This window comes from Symsagittifera roscoffensis, chromosome 3 (genome assembly GCF_963678635.1).
Source record: "Symsagittifera roscoffensis chromosome 3, txSymRosc1.1, whole genome shotgun sequence".
Classification (NCBI taxonomy): Eukaryota; Metazoa; Xenacoelomorpha; order Acoela; family Convolutidae; genus Symsagittifera; species Symsagittifera roscoffensis.
The window spans coordinates 32,044,568-32,056,367 of record NC_087064.1 but is presented as its reverse complement, the minus strand read 5'-3'; positions in this window follow the sequence as shown (position 1 = coordinate 32,056,367).

Below are 11,800 nucleotides of genomic sequence, written 5' to 3'. Positions count from 1 at the left end.
TCATTTGGTTATTTTTTATATCCAATTATGCAATCGGTACTTCCTTCAGGTCTGTATGTGATAATCTAATAGCTCATCATGAGAGATAGGCTCGGAGTGAACCCGACGCCCTCCCTGGAAAACTCAAAAATAACATCTCCAAATTGGTAACCAGTTCGATTCTATTTTTCGTTTGCAATGTCCACAAAGGGCGATAAAAAGTTCGGGCGAATTTATGAGTATAACCCATAGATCCCAATGGCTCTGGCTCTGTTCATTCCACCTAGTTAACTTTGACCAACTATATTCTGAGCAACTGAGTTATGATCAATGGGTATAACTCATAGAGTAATTTCGGATAGGGTACACCGTCTGCTCGTCACGCTATCTTATTTTCGGCCGGATAGATTCGTGCAACTTCTTAGTCTAATACCGATCCTAATCTTACTCTTATACTATCTAGTCTCAGGTTGTTTAACTAGTCTCTGCTAGGCTCAATAGATCTAGGGTATACTGGTTTATTGCGGCTGCTGAAGTACTCGGGAGAGTTCAACTAATTTCTAAGTTAAATTCAAATCTCTCTGGTGCTGAAATTACAAGTAATTTCAGCACTTACAAATAAGTGGATTGTTAGTTAGATGGATCATGATTGGTTAATATTAAATACTTTACAATGGTAAAATATCTAATTTATCCAATCATAAAATGTAGTTTAGATCAGGTTCCACCCATCCGGGTTTTACAGAGTTTTTTAGAATAGTTTTTCTGCAATTCGAAAGATGGATGATGGACGTTGGTATTTGGCGAACATCTTATTTCTTCTGGGTTTTCTTATTAGAGAAGTCCCAGATTCAATCATTGTGTCTTCTCAAGACAACGACTGGGTTTTCGCAACAAACTCAAATCTGATTTCAGAATGGTTGGCTATGTCAGGTTTTTCTGTTTCATTGGTGAGAACTTCTTTGTGTTTGACCTTGTCTGGGAATGGCGTGGAGATTGTGCGTGGAGGGGATGCCTGGTTACTCGGATCTGTACGTATACTTGAACATCGAGGTGGTCATTGGTCTAGTTCAATGAAGTCCTTTTCTGCGAAGTCAAGTCGTACTCTAAATCCTTTGAGTTGTGATTGTGGGCGGCATATTGATTGTAGTTGGCCATTCTTTCTCGAGTGTAGTAGGGTCGTTTTGTCTTTGGATGTTCGTCCTTGGTGTTGTATTCTGATCTATGTATTGCATAATGTAATTTACATTTTATAAAACTTTTATTAGTTTAATATTTTTTAATTATGATTTTAGTTAGTTGTTTTCACAAAAGCTTTTTGTTTTAGTTCAGTTATTTTGAAGAGTTACTCACCCTTGAGTAGCTCTTATTAAAAATAGGAGTGTGGTCACAAAGCGTGGATGTAGCACGGTGGGTTAGGCCGGCTATAGAGCATGCTCAGGACGTCCTTCCTGGTGGGTTAGGCCAGGAGTGGGAGTATGATTGCATGCGGTTTTTGTGAGAGGTCCTGTTATGTGACAACGTTTTATGTTGGGTTTGTTGTGGTTTTTCTTATGTTTTGTTGGTTGTGTCCTTTTTTCAAAAATCAAATTGTTTGTGGTATGGGTTTGTCTTTCGACTTTTTTGTGTTTTATTATATCTTTCTTAGACTTTATAATAGTCTTCAAAAGAATAAATTATCCAGTTTTAAACTGGGTTAATCCGGTTTGGGTACCGTTGGTTTCCTTTTCTTAGTCATGCTGTTATGCTATGTGTTGTGGTGTTTAGTAAGCTGCATTGGTTAGTTTTGTTTAGTATATAATTCCTTTCCAACCGGGTTAAAGTAAAGTTTGAAATATGTTATCTTGTGTTAGAGTTATCGAGTGTGAAAGCTTGGAACTGAAATTCATTACTTTAAACAATTCTTCGTGGGCGAGCTGTGCGAGTTTGGATAGAATTTTTATGCGAGTGAATGAAAATATCAAAAGGTTAGTACTGCTTTTGCTTCTTATGAATTTACTACATAGAATTTTAATTTTACTGCTAGTTGTTGGGGGAAATTAAGTTACAAATTTTCATCATTATTAGATTTACTGCTGGTGGGGGAAAAATTTATAAATTAATTTACTGCATTGGTATTATATTTATTTACTTGTTGGTGCAAAAATTTAATAGGGTCTTAAACAGTTTTGAAGAAGTTTGCTTTTTTTTTTCTTTTGTGAATTTTTCAGATGATCTAGGATGAAGGCTAAAATTCTAATGAAAACATGGATAAAGAATGGTGAGTTTCTAATGTTTGAATTAATTAGTAATATGTATAATTCATACTTACCTGTTAGTCGTCGGGGAAGAAACCGTGGGGGAAAATGTCGTGGATGAGATCTGAAGTTGTTAGTAGTTTGGCTAATATGCGGATGATATTTTTAGTTTGAAGCAGTGGCCAAAGCAATTGAAGTGCCTTGATGGTGGTTAGTTCTTCAGTGCCAACTGCAAATTCATAAGGTGTGTTTTGGATTAGATTATATAATTTGTGGTTGAATTTAGTGTTATGGATGAATTCTAAAATGGGGATTTCTATAGGTTGTACAAACTCGTGTGGGATGAGGAAGGGTCGGGATTCTTCTGCGTTGAAGGTCTTGGTGATGGGACAAAAGATATACATTTGGGTTATGGGATCATAATTTCGAAGAATACCATGAAGGTTAGTATCTTTAATGCAATATGTGAAGTTAAGAAAGAATGGTGAGGTGTATTTGGAATTGATGAATTGAAAACGATGGTGTGGTTGTCTGGAGGGAGTGTGTAGGTCAAAGTGATTTTGGATGAAACGATAATAAGTATATGTGTGTGTTTGTTTAGTGCGCAACATAATATCGTGTGAGCAGTGCAAATCTCTTTCATGTGGTGCAAGGAAACGAAAGGTTAGTGAAAATATTTGGAAGCGTTCTTTAAAACTTTCGTAGGCTTGCGTGTCTGTTAGTGCTTCTGAGATAATGTGGTCAAACTTGCGATCGAAGATATTTAGTGTAAATACATATGGTGTTTTAATGAAAAATTTCTCGGTGATTTGTGGGTTAGCGAAGCGATCGTCGTCTAAGAATTGATCTTGGTTAGTTCTGATGATGTTATGATCGTAATATTCTAGTGTATATTCATTAGCTCGGGTTGCAGTGTGTGTTTTTAGTGATTTTTTGTATCCAATGTAAGTAAATTGTCTAGGTGTTAGTGGTGTAGTGAGTCGATATAGCATGTCCTTATTTCGTTCTATATCGATATGAGTGTTAGATAAAGGTAAGCAAAGGGGATTTGTAAAATGATAATATGAGGTCCAAGGAAGGGTAGGCATTAAAACGTATTCGTCTACAAAGTTACGTGTCTCGTTAGTGTCATGAGGGGTGTTTAAGGTGTATTGTGGAAATGAGGGTAAGGTGATAGCTAAAAATTCTTTTGTGTTAGTGTGTTGTGGATGGTTGATATATTCACGGGCTGTTCCTGGTTTCGCTGGGAAAGGATGGTTGTGGAACTTCCTTTTAAAAGTGCGGTAAGCTCTATTAGTGCTGAGTGAAGATACAGTAGTTGTGGATGATGGTGCTAATGAATCAGTATAAATTGAAGAGGGTGTAGGGGTAGGAGGGTTGGATGAATCTATTGTGGATGAGATTTAGTTTATGGTTGGGGTGTCAAGGTGATAGGATTGTTGTTGTAGGGTAATGAAATTATCTAGTTCTGGGGAGATTCGGGGGGTGTCTGAAGAATGAGATGATTGGTTTGAGTGAAGTGAGGAGTAGGTTGGAGTGACTTGGGAAGCATAAGAGGGTGTAGATTTGGTTGGGTCAGGGTTATTTGGTAGTATGGGTTGAAAAGGGGGTTGGGAAAAATTTAAGGGATTGGTGTGAAAATTATTTGATGGAGATGGTTCAGAGTCGGCAAATTCATCGGGGGTTTCAATATTCAGGTTATTGAGTTGTGAGATGGAGTATAAAACTGAGATGTGTGAATTAGTATCGGAATTCATGCCGGATGTTACATTACTGGATGGGAAATCGGGTGGCGGAAAAGCAAAAAGTGGTATTATTGGGATTGGAGTGGTGAGGTTGGTTGGGTGGGAATTTGATCGGTGTAGGGATCCAAGTTGTCGGCTCATCGTGGGCTAAAAAAATTATTATTTTGAGACTGAAAAGCGGTGGTATGGGGTTGTTCTATAATTTGTTCATAAGTATTTTCATCTTGTGAGTGGTGTGGCATTATATGTTGGATGGGACTTTGTGATATGGTTGGTCTAAAATTATTATGTGTTATGGCTAAATTTCGAAAATTACGTGGGACTAGGGATAATGGATGGTTATGTGGTAGGGGTGGTAACTGTGGTGCTGTTGGTGTTGTGTCTGCATTGTTATGTTCTTCGTCGTATGTGTTCTGTCTTGTTGCTATTTTTGTGTTATATTCTTTTATTTGTGCGTCTAAAAGAATTTTGTTTATAGATGTAGAAAATATTCCAAAAAATCCTGCAAATAGTATGCGTGCTACACTTGCTTGTCTATTGACTTGTGTGTGTATAGCACATGTGTTATAGATTCCTTTTAAGAGTGAAAAAAGAAATCCAATAAAGTTAAACATTGCGTATAAAATAGTTAGTTTTTCTAAGATGTAGTAGGGCCATCCTAGAAAATCAAGAATTTCATTCTTGAGTGTAACAAAGCTAAAAATATTGATAGGTGATATATCTTGGGGACGGTATTTTTCACCGTTTAGATATATATAATCTTTAATGTCTTTAAAATATCCGCTATAGTCTTGCGTATAGATGTCTGCAAATCCTGCGGTTTCGGCAAGTTTGCGTAAGTTTTGGTCAATTGATTGTCTTTGTATTGTGTCCATTTGTGTTAATAATTCCTGGAATTGTTGTGTTCTAATGTGATGTTGAATATCTGATTTTGAGTATATTCCTATTGATTGTAAGTCTATATTTGGGTTTCGAGCGATAGCGCGAATGCTTTCTGGTGAAAATTTTTTGAGTGATTGCATTAATGTAAGATATGGGGTGAGAAGGTAATATTTATCTTCATCAGGGTTTAATTGTACTACGTTGTGGCTATTTTCTGATCCACATGGAACTGCGGTATCCCAGAAATAGGTTCTTCGTGAAAGTGTGTCAACGAAATGTACTTTATTCTTATAAAAGATAGGGATTCTTTTATAACATCGTTTATCTTCAAAAACGTATAGTGGTGATACTTTTTTAGTACAAGTATAAAACCATAAGATGTTTCCTTCATAGTCTAAAAAATTTGATCTTTTTCCTGATAGTAAATATCCTGCGTAGGGTATTTTTAATACTGCTAGTGCAAGTGATTGTAATATTTGTGTTCTTTCTAATTCGCATAGTTGGTGTAATGTTTCTAATTCGGAGAGTGACATTTCTTGAAAAATTCGGCTAATCGTGTAGTCTAGTTTCATATCTAAGTGAATATCATAGTGGATATTACCAAAATATGTACTATTCATTAGTGATAGTTCTTGTAAACGTGTGCTTTGATCGTTTTGGGGTTTTAAATGTCCACCAGGTTGACCTGTATTCTTTTGAAAATTAACTGGTATATATGATGTTCCTTCGTTTAGGGGATGACTTGTGGCGTATGGGTCGACTTTTATTTTTCCAGTGGTCATGTCGAATCCATTTTCGTATTCAACTAATATTTCAGAGTATTGTGTTTTGTGAAGTGGGTTTCTGTATTTACATGCAAGTTCTGTTTCTTGATATATTTGAAAACGTGTTAATTTATTTTCTATATTATGAATGTTTCGAAAATTAGAACTTATTTTTCGTAATGGATTTACTTGTTCATATGGTATTGATTGTATAAAATATTTTTCGTGAAATTTTATCATACGAGCGTGTATTTTTGCTACTTGAAATGTTGTACATGTGTCTTCGGGGAACCAAACAATTGTTGCTTGTGTTCTGGTTGTAGGGTCGCAATAACCTTGGTCGTTTTTACAAGGTAATCTAATTCCTTGATAAATCATTGTGTTGTCTGATAAATCTCGTGTGAGTTGTATTTTTTCGAGTTGTATTTTCCAATCGAAAAACATTATTTCTTGGTATCCTTTATTTTTTGTGTCTGCTTTGCAGTTTGATGGGTCATTTATACCAATGTGTGGTATCCAGTGTTTATCGTGCATGTCATAGGTTAATCGTCCGTGTGCGCCGTTGTATGGGTATTTTTCATCTAATTTTATATGTCCTTGATATCTTTCAAGTTCTGCTTGATGTACAGAATCTGAAAAAACTTGGAAATATACTAATTTTCTATCTGTGTTTTTATTTTTTGTGATGTTTAGTCGGAGTAACTCGTTTTTACAATCTTCGGGATTGAGATGTAAAAGTCGTTCTATATTACTCTGGTAGAATGATTCATGGTCAAGTCGGTTTTTATTTCCGTTTGAGACTTGTGAACAATGTACTTTCTTTTCAGAAAATGTTGCTGTGAACTTATATCCTATAACTGTAGTTGCTCGGGCTTTTGAATAAAGTGTTGCTATGACATTTGTAGTTTCTATGGCTTGGGGTTCTGTTTCGCACTGTGATACTTGATTTATTGCATACTTGTGTAGTGTTTTTTGTTCGTTTTCTTCACAATCGTAATGTGTTACTAATAAATCTTGGGGTCCTGTGCGGGGAGAAGGGTTTATGTTTTGATTTGAGATTACTAGAAAAAGGAGTTGGAGAAAAATTAATAATTTTAGAATATACATGTGTATGATAATCCTGAGTATGGGTTATAAAATGTGATGTAACCAATTGTTTTTTTGGTATATCTGTCGTATTTATATATTACTTCAGTGGTTATAAATGGTGGTGGTAGTGATTGAGCTGTTATGTTTGGTGGGTTTAATGGGTAGGGATGTTGAGTAATGTTGTTTAATTTAACTGTGATTTCAAACTTTAATTGTAAACTGTTTTGTTGGAGTATTTGGATATTGTGATCACGGATATCGTCGTGAATGTCTTGTCGGTATTGTAATCTATTAAGTGCCCAGTTGTGGAGGCGATTACTTTCTAGATGTTGTCCAAATAATGGTGGAGGGGCTGTAAATGTATTCCAATCTAGTCTTAAAGGGGTATTTGTTGATGATTGTTCTCGATATCTGGCGTCGAGATTATTTGGAAAATTTAAGTTAAAAGGTGGTGGTGAAATCTGGCTTATTGATGGTGTTGATGGTAGTGATAATGTTTCTGGTAGTGATGAGGATGTTGCTGTATCCGTAGAAATATCTATTGGATCATTGACTAAATTTAATTCACCTTGTGTAAATGAATGTGTTGTCCAATATGGTAGTCGTGATGCCTGGTTTGGGGGGTTAAAGGGATTTTCACGTATTTGTTCAGATGTTGGTGTTGAACCTAAGTAATCTGATGGTAGGCTTGAGGTGCTACGTTGTGAAAGAAGCGTAGGGGTTTCTGGTAATATACCAATGGGGTTTTCTGGAGTGTTTTGTGATGGGGATTGAGGTATATCAAAATGAACTCGGGGAGTTAGAAAATTCCTGTTCCGTCGAGGATGTATAAATTGTCTATTTATTTCGACTGTATTTTGGTTTTGACTAGGATTTCTTATTCTACTTAATTCTTGTGGTAGTGTTGGGTATAAGTTATATGTTGATTCGCTTAGAGGTGCTTGTCGTTGAACTGGTTCTAGTGGTTCTGATAAACGAGCGTGTCGTTCTTCAAAAGTGTATGGGTTATCTTGAAAGGAAATTCGTGTAGATGTTTGAGGATTATTGGTAGTTGAAGGTGTTGTTGGGTTATCTTGGGATGATGTCGGTGAAGACTGACTTGGTGACTTTTGGGTAGCAATTTTTGATAAATTTTTGGTCTATTCTTTTAGTGAAAAAGTTAATGTTTATTAAAGTATTCTTCTAAGAAAAGAATTAGGAGGATTGTTGCTAGAGCGAATGTGATGATTGCTTTCTTTATACATTTGCATATAGTCAAAATGAGGGATGATAGAAATGTTATGAAAATTACAAATAGTAGAAAAATATCAGTTCTACTGAAAATAGTTCGTATCATTTAGACAATTTTATAAGTCGTATTTGTGGATATAATCAAGGGTTTTTGAAAGTTGGAGAAATAGTTCGAATATAGTGTAGAAAATTAAAAAAATATTACAAAAAATGATTAAGAGTATTAGAAAAGATTCAAGGATATCAAAAAGAAATATTATGAAAGTTTCAAGTATCGTAAAAAATTGTTTGAGGTTTGTGATAATTTTAGTGACTGTTTGATAGAAGAGCATTTAAGAAATGGTTTCGTGATCGAATATTTTTTGTTGTTTGGGGCAATTTTCAAGTGTGGTCGGATTATTTATTAGTTTTTTGACAAGTGGGTTGAGTTTTGTAAAAAATTGTTGGGGGCAATTTTTATGGTGATCGGGCGGTCTTCTTTGTCTTTATTTTCATTTGTCAAATGATCTGGGGTATTTTTGAGATTTTTATACTTTAGGCTAAATAAAATGGTCGTTCTTTTACTTTAGGCTAATTTAACATATTTGTTTGGGGGGTATTTGAGGGCTGAGTTGGGGAAATATTGTTGATCTTTGGTTTATTAGATAAGGGAGGGTTATGATATTATGGTGATATTTATTTTAGTTGTCAAGTTGGAGTGGTTTGCTTATTTTTGACCTGGAGGTCGTAGAGTTATAGTTATAGATATGCCTGGAGTTTAATATTTTTCGTCTAGTTGGTTTGTGTTAAAGTTATAGAAGGTGACGGATTGGATGAATCCTATTGGCTAATTTTGAACTAGAATCGCTGCGTGTTTATCAGCATGTTATCTTGAAAAATGAAAGTGTGAAATGTTTCAGAGGTGCAAAGATTTTTAAATGTAGAATTTAAGGTTGTTTTTGAAATTCAACTTTCTTTAATATTTTAGATTGTGGGATGAATGATTTATAATTTTTACGTGGTTGATTTCTAAGTCGTGAAGACTCTCTATGTTCTGATTTGTCGATTTGTTTTTGGGGTATTATTTGTTCTGTCATTTTTCTATTTTTTCTTTCTTTTTGAGATGTATTTTGATCGAGATTTTTTGTATTGTTTTTTGTGGTGTTTGATTTTGTATTTTGATTTCCGAGGTGAATATCATTGTGTTCCTTTGTTATGTTGTCCGTATGTGGGTTATTTTGAATAACTTTTAAACCTGTAAAAGAATATAATTGAGTTAGTTCGCGGAGTGCGTATTCTTTTGGATAATAAGGTAATAGGTTATTTCGGTGTTGAACGATTTCTTTTTTATCTGAGTCGGTGATTTTATATGTGACATCAGTGGGTTTTGCAATTATTTGGTATGGTCCTTTACGAAGGGGTTGTAACTTTTTTGAAATTCCTTTTTGAGTAATAAAATTGGGTATTAAAACAAATGTTCCAATTTTTAAATCGGAGGCTGGTGTAAAGCGTGAATTTATTTGTTCATTAATATTTTGCCTTTGTAACAACTTTTTTGTTACCTTTTGGTAAATTTCATTGTGTTTTTTATCTCTGTTTAAAATCCATTCGGTGTGTGTACCGGAGGCTAATTTAAGAATTTGTGGGTGATGAAAATGATCTTCATCGTGTGTATGTAATGGTAGGTTATAACAAATTGAGTCTTTATTTGGTTGACAATAACCTTGTGCGTTTTTATGAGAGTTTGCTGTAAACATTATTGGTTTGCGTGGCTTTTGGTTAAAAACCATTTCATATGGTGACATTCCTAAAGTTGTCGTGATTTGTGAATTATACTCTAAGGGAAATAGTTTTACATCTGCTGACCATTCGGTATATCTTGTATCATTTCCATTGATGATACATCTGAGATATTCTTGTAATGAACGGTTCATACCTTCGACTAAGCCGTTTGTCCAAGGTGCGTGAGATGTACGTGGTTTGTTTTTAATGTTATATAAATGACATAGTGTGATGATTTCATTATTTATGAATTCTGTACCGTTGTCTGTAACTAAAATTTCTGGTAGTCCGAATTTTGCTATCCAGTGTTCATAGAGTGTTGTGTAAGCGTAATAAGCGTTACAATGTGGTACTGGGTTAAGTGCTACATAATGTGTAAATTCGTCAACAATTACCATAATGTAGGAGTTTCCTTCGGATGAGGGTGAAATTGGTCCTTTGGTATCAAATGAGATACGATGATTAAAGTACAAACTTTGTCCTTTAAAATCTTGTTTTTGTGCTATTTGTTTTTGATTTGGGTAAGGTTTATTTAGTTGACATACTATACAGTCATTGCATAGTACTTTTATCCAAATTGGTGCATTTGGGAAATAAAAGTTTTGTATAAAATTTGAATATGTTTTTTCTGATCCAGAGTGTCCTTTAATATTTTGTGTATGTGAAATAAAAAAAGCTATAAGAATCATACTTAAAGGGAGACAGGGAGCTGTAGATTCATTTAGTTTGTATTCTAGAAGGTCTGTGTTTTCGTTAATTGTTGTATTGTTGAATTTTCGAAAATATCGGAGGAGTGTTTTGTTTCCTAGAATAGTTGAATCTGCTTTGATAGGTTTAGTTTTATATTTGTGCAATGATTTCAGTTGTCGAATTACTGGGTCAAGGTTTTGATATTGTTTCAGTGTTGAAATTGTAATTGTTTCTGTTGGGGGGAGAAAAATGTTTTCGATTTCTAATTTAGATAAGGGTATTGTGTCAAGTGGGTCATGGAGGTCAAAAACTTGATTTATTGTGTATTTTGAATCGTTTGTTTGTGGTCCTGATAAGTTTATTTTATCAGTCAGATTTTCTTTTTCAATTAGTGGAAAATGGTCTTTTTTAGGCGGGTATTGTTTTATTCTTTTTTGTTGGGTGTTGTTTTTTATCCATTGTGAATATGGGATTGGTTTAAAAGTTGATGTTCCAAGTAGATCAACTTCATAGTGATTATTTTGACAATCTAAATAAAGTGGGAAATGTTGTAAATTATTTATTTGTGATTGTTCAACGTCAGTTTTTACTGCATATTTGCATTCCAATCGGGGTGATGTTTCATTTTCTGCAAGGTAGAATTTTATGTTTTTGGGTATTTCAACTGTGGTTTTTCGTGTAAGTAATTCAGGTGGCGTATTTCGACTTAAGGTGTCTGGTAATGCAAGATTTTTTCCTGCGGTCCAAACTATATGTAAGTTTGGGAATTTCATTAAAATGAGTTGAAATCTATAAACTCGGTGGTTTGGATTAGACTTTTGTGTAAAAAGAAAGATGATTGGTTTATGGTCTGTGAATAGAACTGTGGGATGTTTTGATCCAAGTATCAGAAATTCATATTCTGTTAGTGTATATATTATGGCTGTACATTCTCTCATTAGAGTTGAGAGTCTTAGTTCTGCTTGAGTGAATAATCGAGAATTTGCTGATATGAGGTTCATTTTATTTGTACTATTATGTGATTGTAATAATGCTGCGCCGATGCCAAAGTTCGAAGCATCGCACATTGCATAAAATGGTTGATTTGAATCTGGAATTGTGTTTGAAATTTGTTCAGTTAGAAGTTTTTTAATTTCTTCAAATCGTGCTTGATGTTCTATATTCCATTCAAAATTATTTTGTTGTCTAAGTATGTTATAGAATGGTCGTAGATATAATTGCATTTTATAAACATATTTGCTTAAAAAGTTTAACATTCCAAGGAATTCTTGGATTTTCTTTTTATTTGTTGGTGGTTGGAGTTTTTGAATAGCGTCTATACGTGATTTCAATGGAGTGATTGTTTTTCTTTCTATATTATGCCCTAAGAATTTAACTTTTGTCAAAAAGAAGTGTGATTTATCGGGGGCGGCCTTCAGATTTT